The sequence below is a fragment of the Perissodus microlepis genome, chromosome 15 (assembly GCF_051167445.1).
Source record: "Perissodus microlepis isolate ML-2025 ecotype Zambia chromosome 15, ASM5116744v1, whole genome shotgun sequence".
Classification (NCBI taxonomy): Eukaryota; Metazoa; Chordata; class Actinopteri; order Cichliformes; family Cichlidae; genus Perissodus; species Perissodus microlepis.
In genome coordinates this window covers 18,660,965-18,675,737 of record NC_140475.1, presented here as the reverse complement: position 1 = coordinate 18,675,737, position 14,773 = coordinate 18,660,965, and the positions used below count along the sequence as shown (strand labels likewise).

Sequence of the window (14,773 nt, the reverse complement as noted above, 5' to 3'; positions counted from 1 at the left end):
AACCCTCTTTTAACAACTTGAGAACCAGGCTGAGGGTGAGGGGAAAGAGAAGAGAAAATGCATGATATCAGTGCCTACTTACCTGTATAATAAACACGGTATTATAGTGGCAGTTTCATAGACTTTTAATAATTAAGAAAGTGGATGGATTTTTCCTGAATCATCCGTCAGACCAAGCAAATGTGCCTGATTTAAGAAGTCTAATTGCAGTTTTCCAATGTTCAAGTGCTAATAAGAAAAAGCATACTGGTTCTAGTAGCACTTTAATATTGTTCTACAGCATAGGTGTCAAACTCTGGCCCGCAGCTTAATTACATTTGGCCCGCGAAGCCATACCAAATTATTATTAGAGCTGGCCTACTGGTATTATACAGCTAATATATATATTGTTTAGTATTAAGCTTTGCTTGTTCCATATTCAGTTTTTCAGCAAAACTTGTTTGAGTCTATAAGAAGAGATTCATTCTTACATCTGGAGGAAGATTTTTTTCCAATAAATATTAATGTTATCCCGCGACTTTGTTCCAGTTTTGAATTTTGGCCCACTGTGTATTTGAGTTTGACACCCCTGTTCTACAGGGTGGGCCATTTTTATGGATACACCGTAATAACATGGGAATGGTTGGTGATATTAAAGTCCTGTTTGTGGCACATTAGTATATGTGAGGGGGCAAACTCCTCAAGATGGGTGGTGACCATGGTGGCCATTTAGAAGTCGGCCATCTTGGATACAACTTTTGTTTTTTCAATAGAAAGAGGGCCATGTGACACATCAAACTTATTGGTAATGTCACAAGAAAAACAATGGTGTGCTTGGTTTCAACGTAACTTTATTCTTTCATGAGTTGTTTACAAGTTTCACTTTGTTCACAGCCATTGACATGTCGAAGAGTTTAACACGTGAGGAATAGATCGAAATTGTGTTGATATCTGGTGAACGCAGTAACCGGGTCATTGCAGCAGATTTCAATGCAAGACACCCTACGAGACCACCCATCTCCCATGCTACAGTCAGCAAACTGCTTGCTAAGTTTGTGAAACTGGTTCAGTGTTGGATTTGCCAAAATGTGGACGCAAGAAAACTGTGACATCAGTGGCTGTCCTAGCTTCATTCTGCACGAGCCCACAGCGTAGCACTCGCCACATGTCACTGGAGAGTGGCATTAGTCTAACATCCCTTCGGCGGATATTAGCTACTTACAAATGGCACCCTTACAAACTCCAGCTACTGCAGCATCTCAACGAGGATGACCTAGATCGGCACACAGAATTTGCAGAATGGGCAAAACAAAAATTGGAACAGGACCCTCAGTTCACACAGAAGATTTTGTTCAGTGATGAGGCAAACTTTTATGTGAATGGTGAAGTTAACAAACAAATCCATCGCTATTGGTCTGACAGTAACCCACATTGGATGGATCCCTCCAAGACTGTTGGACCAACAAAAGTGATGGTTTGGTGTGGTATATGGGGTACAACGATAGTGGGTCCATTATTCATCAATGGAAACTTCAAGGCCACTGGATATTTGAAATTGCTACATGATGATGTGTTTCCCTCTTTATGCACTGAAGCTGGCACGTTCCCTGAGTTTTTCCAGCAAGATGGTGCACCACCACATTATAGGTGCCAGGTCCGAGCATTCCTAGATGAACAGTTTCCTGGAAAGTGGATTGGTCACCGTGGGCCAGTTGAATGGCCCCCAAGGTCTCCCGATCTGACCCCCTTAGACTTTTATCTTTGGGGTCATCTGAAGGCAATTGTCTATGGTGTGAAGATACGAGATGTGCGGCACCTGAAACTACGGATACTGGATGCCTGTGCTGGCATTTCTCCTGCGGTGTTGCTATCAGTGTGTGAAGAGTGGGAGAAGAGGGTTGCATTGACAATCCAACACAATGGGCAGCACACTGAACACATTTTATAACTGGTCAGAAACTTGTAAATAACTCATGAACGAATAAAGTTACGTTGAAACCAAGCACACCATTGTTTTTCTTGTGACATTACCAATAAGTTTGATGTGTCACATGGCCCTCTTCCTATTGAAAAAACAAAAGTTGTATCCAAGATGGCAGACTTCTAAATGGCCACCATGGTCACCACCCATCTTGAGGAGTTTGCCCCCTCACATATACTAATGTGCCACAAACAGGACTTTAATATCACCAACCATTCCCATGTTATTACGGTGTATCCATATAAATGGCCCACCCTGTACATTAAAATTTACCATTTTGATTTCCTTCTCTATACAAAAGTTTACATGGTTCTGCCTGTTGTTTTCTTCCTTCCTAATCAGTGTAATTTCCTTACGGCAGAGGAGAACAACCTCACATTATGATAAATAGGCCACAAATAGCAAAAGAAGCACAGAAGTGTAGTAGCAAAGAGAGAGGATAAGGGGAATTCAAACTTTACCTAACAACTCAAACAAACAAACTCAGGTTGAAAACAAACGAAAACAAACGTATGTGCACCACTTCGGGCCCACAGGTTCAAAATGTGTGTATTATTCACAAGGACTGCTTTTAACCTTCACATCCAAACAACAGAAGCTCCGGAGATCTCTGGAAGGGCAGCTAAGTCACAGGTCGGGGAGCAGAAGAGTCCCAGACGGGGTGCATCAAAGTTTGTTAAAACACGACTACTTTAAGGGGAAAATACTGTTAGTATAGCGGTCTATTCCCGTCAAGTTCCATTAAAATACCAGAAGACAGATGGCACAGCATCACAGAAACACCTTAGCTTCAAGTGTGCGTGTTTGATGGAGAACCATTTGCATGTTCATTGCTGTGTCTTTGAGACAGAGAGAAATTTCCATATTTATCACTGTGTGTATGTGTGTGCGTAAACATCACTGTTCCCTTCTCTCACTGAGTTGAAACACGGGTCTCTGGGCTGGTATTAAAGCTTAATGTTGCAGACTGGCCTGGCACAGAATATTAATGCACACTTACTAATACATGATGCCACACACATATACGCAGGCAGAGCTACAATGTACACATACAGAGGAAATGTATCTATTTCAGTTCAGACAGGCCAGTTTAGCCACAGAGCAATGCCAACATAAATCACCTGATACATTTCTACACATTCAAAAGCATTATCACATATAGCCTATATGTGCTATTTAAGTGTAGATTAGCATGTCCAAAGCTGTCAATCTCAGCTCATTTTTGCACACATGACTTTTATTGCTACTAGTCTGCCAGGAGAGTTTGATAGTGGTGTTTGACTGCTCGCAATTTCCAGCAACCCCTTCCCACCTGGTCATGCAATACACATTTTTCCCTCTAGCCAGGGGGGTTTAGAGTGAGGCCTTACCTAACCAGTGATATGTCTATTGTCAGTGATGCCTGCTTTGTTCTGTGCTAGGGTCTTGCTGCTGCTTTATGATTTCCATTGGTGTGAAAGGGCAGTGAGTTTCCAAATCATAGCCTTGTAAATTAGTCCAAATTAAAAAAATCATTATCTTTTGAGCAGTCTAAACTAAAAAGGTCCAGGGCTTCATGTGAAAGAGACATCGTAGAAGTGACAAAGGACTGACACATTATGTTAAAGACTAACTCATGCACTACTAACTTACACCATTACAAGCCTGGTACCTTTAAAAAGCAATATGCTAGATTATACCATTTCTTACTAAGAAAAGTACCACAAGTGCATGTTGGATTTATTCTTCATAGGGTGTGTGGCTTTTGTTTGTATTTTATATATGTCTCTGTTGACTCTAACTAATGGAAATGCTGATCTCTGAGCAGAGCTGATCACACAAATCACATAAATATTATCACAATTAAAAACCAAAACAGTTCTGCGATTACTTCTTTAGGCTTTGGAATGTAACAGACTTAAAGTTTTGTGGTTCACAAAGAAAAAAGTTTAAATACTGCAATTATACACAAATAATTTAGCTAAATATCTAAAGTATGCAAGAGTGAAGGTACAATAATGAATTTCTCATTAAGGTATTTAAAAAAATGTTATCATTGTTACAGACAGCCTTATTTTGAGTACATATTTACTATTTATTGTAAAGTTTTACAACAGCCTTCATCCAACAACTGTTGCTCACAGCCAACTCTTTTTTACTTCTCGCTATTTTCATTGGCTGCAGTTTGATAGTTTTTATTTTAATTCACCTCAGCAGCCGACAGTGTGCCACAGTAACAAGAGACTATTTGGCCTTGAGTACATCTAAAAGGAATTTAGTGGTATCCAGTCTCATTCAAGTGGATTGAACAAGGGATGTTGTTGTTGGGCAAGCATTCCTGCACAAAACAGGTAAAAGCTTTCTGCTGTTAACCAATCAACTGTGACCTTTCAGAGTCCTCTAGCTCGCACAGCGGCACAAACAAAAAAAAAAAATCACTTCAAAGCAAAGAAATAAAAAGCTGCAAACAGTGCATCTTTATTTAGTTGTTTTCCAAGCACAGAGCAGTAGGTGATAGTCTGACATTTCCAAATCACAGAGGTAGACTGTTACTCTGTGTGTTATCAGCAGGTGTTGTTTGAGGCCATGTGTGTTGTCAGAAGGATGGAGAAAAGCAATGGCAATTTTATAGTAATTCTTTGCCCAAAGACTCTTTCTTTCAGTAAATCCGTAATTTTCAGAGCATTAGCTGGATGGAACAAACTGCTTCAGAAAATTGGCACATTAGCAAACATCTCCATGTTTAAGAAAATGATAAAATTGCTGGTACTACATAACTGAAGTAGCTTGTAATATTGCTATTTGACCTGTAAATTTTAATTGTGAAATGTGATAAGGAGATAAGGAAATCCAGCAAATAATCAGTCCAATTGCATGTTGAACCAGGGACCTGCTTCACTGGCATTTGCACCCTTGTGGTAGACGCCCTTCTGTCTTGGTTTATTTGTCAATATTGCTTGTAATACTGTCAGTTTAATAAGGTATGCACTTGAACATGTTTTTATATTGTTTTTGTTCCTTTCTCCCTCTGGCTTCTTATGAGTAATGCCTCTCTGAGAGTAGCACATACGCTGAAGTGGTGTGTGGATGTGTGTGCGCTGTGAGACACCATTAACACCCTCCCTGTTCCCCTACAGCATTCAGTGGGGCAGTATGAAGATAGGTGTGTGTGTGTGTGTGCGTGTGTGTGTGTGTGTATGCCAAAGTGAGCGTGGTAAAACACCAAACACATCATCTCATTCTGTATTTTCTGTTTCATGTGCAGTGTTTTTTTTTTCTTTTTGTCTCTTTAAAATGTCACATTAAATCAAAATGTCTATGTAGTTCTTCAAAAAAATGTATCTTTTGTTCTGCTGTATTTTAAGTTTCTAAAGTGCTGTAATACTTCCAGCATTTTTGAGACATTTGTTGACAGTAAGTGGTTTGTATGAACAGACAGCCTTGAGCTTGAATAGCCATTTATAGATTAAAATAATAATAAGGGGGGAAAAAAGCAGAAAAGGGGAATTTTAACTTCTTAACCTTAAGGTTTTCACTTGGAATGTGTTCCTCAAGGGTAATGAGGTTTTGTTAATAAAAAGGACATATGTCGATATTTTGGAATATTTCCCTTTTATTTATACAAAAGTCATGTTACATGCAGTTAAAGCATCAGTTGCATGTGTATCCACTTAAAAGCGCATAAAGAAAGAATAAGAAGTCTTTAGATAAAGATCATGTTTTATTATTGGTTTACAACACATGGGCCATATGACTGACTACACATCTACATTCACTGACTGTATATGTATATGGGCCACTGAAAGTAAGTTGAATATTGCTATCTATTAGACAGGAAGGAGGGGTAGGGTTATATGTCTTGCTATTCCTTTTTTAGCATATACAGATGAATAATACTGGGTATTTTTGTTACTTGTATTTGGTACAAATATTCAACTGGTCTCAAACATGAATACATATATCAGCCAATTACATGGCAGCAATCCAGCCCATTTTGGGATAAATATACATGGTCAAGCTGAACTGTTGAAGGTCAAGCTGAGCATCATCATCATCATCACTTCGAACATTGCATGGTTTATACCAGACAGGCTGGTCTGAGTATTTCAGAAACTGCTGATCTACTGGGATTTTTCCACACAATCATTGCCACATTTTACAGAGAATGGCCTAGAAAAGAGAAAAAAATTCACGGAGTGGCAGTTCTCTGGGTGAATGGACTTGATGGACTACAGCAGCAGAAGACCACACTGGGTGCCACTCTTGTTGGTTATGAACAGGAAACTCAGGCCAGAATTCACAGTTCACTTAGGCTCACCAAAATCAGACAATAGAAGCCTAGAAAAATGTTGTCTGGTGTGATGGGCCTTGAATTCTGTTGCAACTTTTAGGTGGTAGGGTTAAAAAAACGAGTAAACACGAATGCATGGCTCCACCCTGCCTTGTGTCAACGGTTCAAGGTGCTGCTGTTATAATAGTGTGTGGGATTATTTTCTCAAAGATTTGAATGACAGATGTGCAGCTGACAAACCTGCAGTAAGTGTATCTTGTGAATGTGGATGGATCAAAATCTCAGAGGGAGGTTTCCAGCACCTTGATGAATTGTTGCCATGAAGTTATGAAGTTGTGAAGGAAAAAGTTATCCAACCTGGTACTAGCCAGGTGGTCAGTGTATACATGAAGGATTGTTAAACTTCTAATTATAGAGTAATGACGATGTAACACTGTTTCTGGATCTGATAAGGAAATCTACCTTTTAAATAAAAGTTTAATATTTGGTTCAACAACATCTAAATTTCTCAAGTATGTGCACAAACAGAGTCACAGGCACGAGAAAGACCAAAATCATACACCTCTATGCCACAAGCAAAAAGATAAAAACAAATCATCCTTAATTACAAAAATCTCAAATAAATCTCTTTGCCAGTAAAATAAACATGATGGATTCGAGCATTTGTTTCCGCCTCATTTGTAAGCTTTGGATCATCTGCCAAATGAATAAATATAATTATTTCCCAGTTGGATCATTTGGTGTACTGTAGGGCTGTCACTCACTATTATTTTTTATATTATATGCTTTTATTTTCTATTTAGAAATGTAATTAAATTACTCTTGACTATCTGGTGATGTGTTGGTCTATAAAATATTAGTATCTCTGAAGATTATTATAAACCTATTCAGAGTCATGGATAATGTATTTTTATTTCTTGTTTTGTTTAAGACATCAGAACTGATTGCAGCAGAATATTCATTTTACATAGACCTTAAAAAAATAAAAGTAGCTTCACAGTGAAGAAGTTCGATCCAATGACTGAATAAATGAAAAGTTTATTCTTGTACACTTGAGACAGGGCTCCTACACATGTAGCGGTGTATATAAGAAGTGTATAAGAATAAGCAGCAGTAGAAACTATTCTAGCACAGGAGGAAAATTGATAGAAAATATTTCTGTGAAAGACAAAGCGTCACCAACTCCTTCTCCAGTTTTCTTTTCTTATTATCCATCAGGTGAACTGTATCATGTGGTTTAAACCACAAACCTCGAGCTTTATTCAACATGGCAGGCTCCATTCTACACATGGGGAGATTCACTGATGACCGCAAACACACACTATTCACACTCACACATGAAGGAAAATGAACTTGTGAGGTTATCCTCAGTGCGGGCAGCTAGAAATCAATAATTGTGAATACATGCCACTTAACTCTCACCCACTCCGGCTCTAAGTCCCTCTCTATCTCTGTCGTTCCAGAAAAGAGGAGCGGTGAAAATGGAGAACAGGCGAGTCAAAGTCATCCTCCATCTCCTCCAACTCCCCCTCCTCTCTCCTAGTCCTCTGTGGTTCCAGAGATAGCGACAGGCATTAAACAACATCGGGCAGGAAATCAGAGATGCAGCGTCTTCTTCCTGCTGTTGAATTATTCAACACTACAAAGGTAGCTAATGCGAACGCACGGTTAAACGCACAAACACACACTAATATGAAATTTCATGCAGGGATACCGATGATGACTTTGATCAGAGGTGGCCCACACAGCATGTTACTGTATTTTTCATCAACTCTCTCTTTCTTTTGTCTCTCACAGAATTGCAGGACTGCTCTGGAGATGTCCATACCTCAACAGCAGTGGACAGCTGGTTTTTGAGGACACCAAAATCAAGGTGTTGCCAAAACCTGTCACAGCATGTTAATCATCCAGCCAGTTGCTTGGTGATGTATGGACTAGGGCTAGTCAGAGGTCATCTGTCTGTCTCCTGGTTTTCTGTGAAAGCATTAATCATTTCTGCAGAGTACAAAGCCTTCTCTAGGAGCCATACTAATTATGACAGGAGGAAAGCAATGGATTGTAACACAGTCAGACTTATTTTTACAGTCTCAGTAGTTTAGCCTCTGGTAGCCATAACAGAGACTACAGATTTAGGGTGTTTTGGCTGTTGTTTTGGTTGCACTGTTGGTTCATTTGTGCAATTGTGAACACCATAATTGCACTCAGGTGTGGACCAAAACAACCACACAAAGAGCCCTTGGAGGAAATGTTCTCAGCCCATGTTGACTTCAGGGTAGTTTGTTTAAGGTGGGAATGTGTTGTGATCTTGATAGGTGTACACTCTAAGGCTACGTTCACACTGCAGGCGAAAGCGCATCAAATCCGATTTTTTTGACCCTACGCGACCCATATCCGATCATGGTATGACAGTGTGAACGGCACAAATCCAATATTTTCAAATCCGACCTGGGTCACTTTCGTATGTGGTACTGAATCCGATACATATCCGATGTTTTAGAAAGCGACTGCTGTTTGAATGGTCATGTCGCATTAAATCCATCTTTTACGTCACTGACACAAGACAGACACCAATTAACAGCGCCGGAGAAGCGCCCGAGAAGACATCGCGAACGCTTCCTGGCCATCCAGTGAAACTGTTGGGAAGACAACATTGGAGAAACGTGAACATTTTATTTGTACTGCATAATCTGCAGATTCTGACAGAACTCTGCAACTATCCTTTGAAGCACCGCTCCTCTCTAAAACAGGAATAAGGATAATTATTAGGCCACATGTAAATAACAAAATAACTTTATAAATTACAGCAAAATTGAGAAACGTAAAGTCCGAAGTCTTTATATCAAGGGCCATCAGTCAAACAATACTGCTTGGTCTGGGTCTAAACAGAGTGCGTTGTGTGTGACGTCTTCCTTTGCGCATGCGGGCCGCTTTGAGGGTTCACACCAGAGTGCGTTTGCTGTCACATTTTATTTGTAGTGTGAACAAGCAGACAAAAAAAATCGGATTTGATCAAAAAATCGGAATTGAGCATTAAGACCTGCAGTGTTAAGTTTGACTTAAACACCTTCCCATAGCCAGGCATGCATTGCATTGTGGGATGTGACAGAGTACCATAGAGTATACACAAGCTTCATTCACTAGCTGTAAAATGAATGTAAATTGCCCATAATCTTCTCTAGTAGTTCAGGACACAGTACCTTTTTCCTGTTTTTATCTTTGCTTCTCCTACACCAGACCAGTCTGGCCAATAAGTGGACTAAATGTTCTCATGTGGTTTATAGTGACACTATTTGGTTTGCTTGGAGTTTTCTCTGTGTGAAAAGAAACCCAACCACAGGAAAGACCTACAAGTTTACAAAGTCATCAAGTAATTTGGAATACAGTAAAACAAATTACAGGAGTGAAAAGTCCTTAACGTCCTTTCACACTGGCTTCTGGTCAGTGTCTACATCCACACGAACTGCTAGCTAACACAGCCTCCATTGTAAAACTCAGGCTCTTCTTTTAATGGTCAGATATGTGAGAACTATTTGTAATGTTTCAGCTGAAATTTGAATCAAAATTTAATGAGTTGATCTCAACATATAAAATATAGGGAACGTACATTTCACCCTGACTAGAAGCACCACTAAATGTGATTATTCAACGGACACGTATTAACTTCACAATGAAACTTTAAAAAAATACTTTTTTGTTTTAGTGGTTTTCATCTGGATTATCAGCATAAATAAATGAAAACAAAATAACAAATGGTCTCAAATTCATAGTGTTGGTTCCATTGTGAATTCAGAAAGATCTGTTCTGAACACTCTTTTCCTTTCAAACAGTCATCAAGTGACACAATATTGGCACCTGCAAGCAACAACACTCCATATTTTTCCCCTATTCACTGTTAATATTCTAGCAATCATGACAATCATTACTCATTATCAGTGAATAGGGAGCAGAGATGGTGGAACCCAAGGCGTGCGATCAAACACCCCACAAGGAATCTCATTGGTGTGTGTGTGTGTGTGTGTTGGTGTGTATGCTGTATTACACAGGAATGAAAAGGTTGGGACGTCATCAGTTCCCATATTGATTTTCCTGCTCACATGCTTAATTGAAGTTGTTGGGGTATACATAATTGAAGGTGGTTCTCTCAATCACTCTCCCTCTCTCCTTTTCTCAAACATTAAAAAGAGAAAAAGCCATACTTCTTCCTTCACTCCATCCTTTTTTCTCATTTCTTTTCAAGAAAAAAAGTGCTAATGGAAAGGCCTGTGGCTATGTAGTTTTAACGGAGTGGTAGGGTGCATATGATTGTGACACTGTGCTCTGCACAAAAAAGACTGTATGTAGCTTCTTTTCGTATTTTAGTTAATTTTGCTCAGTTGTGATTAACCAGTATTAACATTTTTGTGTTTTGTTCACAACCCGGTTTAATTTTTATCATCTTAAAAAGCTACATTTCTCCCACTAATTGCTAGATGTGCGCTGAATACCACAAGGGAAAACCAAGACCCCCCACATATTCTCTATTTTATTTTGTTGCTGAATTCCTGCTGGTCTAATTCATTACAGCAAGGAACAACAGTGATTACACGCCTGAATATGCTGTTGTTGCCATGGTTCTTATTCATTCATTTCTTAACAAGCATAGAGAAAAATGGGTTTTCAAAAAGTCATCTGAGAATACACTGGCACTTCATTTATTCTTCTTCATCTGCTTGTAAGCTTTTTTCAAAAAGTAGCATTTTCACTCTTTTGTCTGACCACTTACTCTATGTATTTGTCATGCTAGTCCCTTTTGTATTGGTTCTCTATGAACATATTTTTGGGGTTTTCTCTCTCTCTCTCTCTCTCTCTCTCTCTCTCTCAGGAAAAAGATGTGTATTCCTCAAGCAGCTGACCAGTAGTTGCTGTAGGTTTCTGGATGTGAAACTAGTTTGCCAAGAGGTAAATATGGCGCAACACCAAAAACCTCCTTGTGATTTGTAACTCCCTCCAAGTTGAAAAATGGACACAAGGCATTCTTGAATTTTACTGGCATTTATTGGACACAGGTGCCACCAATGATGCTGTGAGAATGACATAAAATAATCAATTTTCACAGTAAGTTGTTCTCATAGGTCAGGGGTCGGCAACCTGCGGCTCCGGAGCTGTATGCGGCTCTTTAGTCCTTATAGTGCGGCTCCGCGTGGTTTGGGAAAATAAATTAGAAGTATTTAGCTGAAGTGTATTTTAATTATGTTAGTTCTTTTTTTAACTTGTAGTTCTAAATTGGAAGATTATTGTGATATTGAAATATAAAAATAAAATTCTATTCTATTATTTTTTCATCGCTCAAAATAAGCATCACACTCGCGGAAGCCGGTGCACCCGCCGAAACGCCGTGCATTTATCAAGACTTTCAACCCCAGGTAGGCCAATTATGGATGTTCGGATCCACATTATGTCAGCAGCTGTTCTCCACCGAGAACTATGTTAAAAACAAACACCGCTCACGCCTCACAGATGACAGCTTACAGTCCTGCGTAAAGATGAAAGTGACTTAGTACAGCCCCAATTTACAGACGCTGTGCGCAGAGGTTCAGGAGCAGAAGTCCCATTGTAAACATATCATGGCAGACCCGATGATGTTTGCATGAACATGCTTTTCAGCATCTCTTTATTGACCACTTTTCACACACGGTTGCTGTACGCATACAGCCGGCTGTACGCTTTTCAGCTCACAGCCCGACACATACCAACACAACAGCATAGATAGCACAGACGTAAAGGCGGCGAGGCGTGATTGCGGGTGCCGCTCAGGTGCATCCGCCTCCCCTGCTGCGGCGCTGCAGACGACGCCCCGCCACACAAATTAACCAGGTAAAATACATATTTGCAAATTTTGCAAATATCTATTTTTCAGTTTTTTAGCAGCATATTGAAATTACCTTAAAGTGCAAAACTGCTGCTGACAGCGGCCAGATGATTCCTTTGGTTGATAGAGAACTGTGTTAATGGAAAACACTGACCTGTCTGCAAACACTGGCCAACTATTTGCTGACCAGATGCAGTTGGTCAATACACGCTGTTCCCTAGTTTGCAGCATTTTTATTTGGGATTAAAGTCCTTCAGATTATAGAGAATAGAATTTGAGGTAAACAGAAATTTTCACCCTTTGTTCCAACTTTCCAGCTTTACACTGAAGCCTGAAAAAATTCTAAAAAGAACTCAAAAGATTTGCTTTTACTGAAATTAACCAAGGTACAACAATACAAAAAGAGAAATGAGTATATTTTTGTTCTGTTTGCTTCTATTTGCATCGTTTAATGGTGCGACCAGAGCATGCAGCCTGTAGATGAGGGTGGCAGATGTGTGCCTGATGTGTGGATCCTGAGAGTTCTATTCCTGCTTTTTATAATATCGCTGCTCAAGTTCATAGCAGGTCAAAATGACCCGGAGGACACTAGGAAATAACATAGTGCTTCACGATAACATTTATTTAATTAAATTATTATTTTTTTTTTTTACATACAGTATATAAATATAAAAATATCGGTTGTTGCCAGAGTTTTTGTTGTCTTGGGGTTTTGATTTCTAAGTGATTATAAATGAGTTTGGGCTTCTGTTGAAGTTTATTGGTTTTTATTTCAGTGTTTGGTGACTTTCTGGGTGCCTGTTTTGATTTTATTAGTGGATTGTACGCTTTATTTCCTGTGACAGTGTTTAATTCCTGTTTTATCTTAACAGTAATTCTAGAATGAGTTTCAGTTTTGCATCAAATGGTTTGGTTCATGTCTTTGTTTCTGTCTGCATACCATCAATTGAAACATTAACTCTGCCTTTGCTAGATAGCTAGCTTTACATATCTTTAGTTGCTGCAAACATCAAAAGAAAAAATTAATTAATGTGCCCTTAACAATTACGCTAACGTCTCGGACGAGCCCTTAAACAAGTAAAGATCAATTGTGTTGGCACGATTGAATGGAGAATGAACCTTCATTCTTTTTCCTTTATCTTCGGGATAAGAAGTGCGCACAGAACCAGATTAATTGCTCCAAGTGTTAATTTGCTGCCCTCCTCTGAATCCACATGTCTCCACTGATTAAAATTAGCCTGTGTCCTGTTGCTGTTCTTTGTTCATTTAAGAGGGTAATTGATGGAGCCAGTAGTCTTGTTCTCTGTCCCCCATTCCCTTTCATCCTTCCTGTCTGTTTTTTTCCTTTTCCCTTTCTCCTAAACTCTACTGTTTGCCAGTCGCCTACCTCCTAAATCATGCTGTTTGCAAGCTGTCTCCTCAGGCTAGAGTGTGTGTTGATGTGCCTGTGCTTGTTTTTGTGTGTGAGCTCTCTGCACACACTACTCTGAGTACCCATTTCACATGCTAACAATACTGCCTGCCAGTATTTTGTTTTGCTTTATTAATCCTCACTCTTATATAGGTCAATACAACATGTTACGAGTAGGAAAATATTAAAGTACTGCTGTTTTATTTGGAACTCCAGCACAATTTCACTCTGCATATCACAGAGATGTACTCAATTAATTTTATGTGCCATGACGTCATATAAGCATGCTCAGCCTATTCAGTGTCACTACAGCTTGTCATTTCTGTCAAATGTGCCCTTTTCAAATTTGAACAGCAGTGGACTTGCTAATCCAGATCATTTGGAACCAAGAGCTGAAAGAAAACTAAAATCACTATGAGGACTCCTCCTCCTCCACCATTTCCACTTTGCAGTAAGGGAACCACCCCAACTTGTTTCCAACGAATAATATGCTGGCTATATTCCCATATAAAAGCAATGCTGCTGTGTGTCATTAACTGATAGATGGCGACCTAACATCCCTAATCTGTGAGGTTCTGACTGGATTCTGAAAGGGAATTTCTGAAAATGCATGCAACCAACAACAGATTTGTGATTTACGACTTATTATCACCATATTATCATAAACTCATTGCATGTAATCAACCAACTTGATGATTTAATCACACTGATAACAATCTGATAGAATGATTACTTCTTATCCTGGTTTTATGACTGTTTTTAGTGTTAACGTTGCTTAACTGCAAATGGTCACAGCATGGCCCCCATCTTTGAAGAACCATTTCAAAGACATCAAGATTCCAAGATTTTCCTTAGTGTGACTCTAACATAAAAAGGTGTGATGGCAGGAAGCAAGAACACAAATGGCAAACATATGCTGATTACAAACTATAAACAGAATATGGTTGAATTTTTATTGACTTCTTGAAAAAAAAAATCAAATGTGACTGATTTAATGGCCACTGCATACATTTCCCCACTTATTACTAGTGTGTGTATGTCGGGGGAATTAAGTTAATGAAGTTGTTTTATATAGTTTTCCATAAAAACTTGCTTTATTTAGTGTTAATAAAGCATCTTGGAGAGAAGGAAAATAAGACAGACACTCAAAGAGTACCATTAGAAAAATCAGCTCTGAGAGAGAAAATCCATATTCGCTCCATTATAGCTAGCTTAGCAAGCCTGGGCAGATTCAACCACATAAAAAACCAGCAAATTTCCCTGAGTCTCACTGTGTTTAATGAA

At 39.1% G+C, this 14,773-nt stretch overlaps 1 protein-coding gene and 1 long non-coding RNA gene across 2 annotated transcripts in view; one reads left to right on the top strand and one right to left on the bottom strand.

Annotated features, from left to right (window-relative positions):
- Positions 1-14,773, bottom strand: part of LOC146372038 (exostosin-1) — a 291,065-nt gene that overhangs the window by 68,994 nt on the left and 207,298 nt on the right. The gene's annotated exons all lie outside the window — the stretch shown is intronic.
- Positions 7,708-8,104, top strand: LOC146372042 (uncharacterized). Its single transcript, XR_014802745.1, has 2 exons — positions 7,708-7,877; positions 8,028-8,104. It is a non-coding gene; the product is annotated as an uncharacterized LOC146372042 (long non-coding RNA).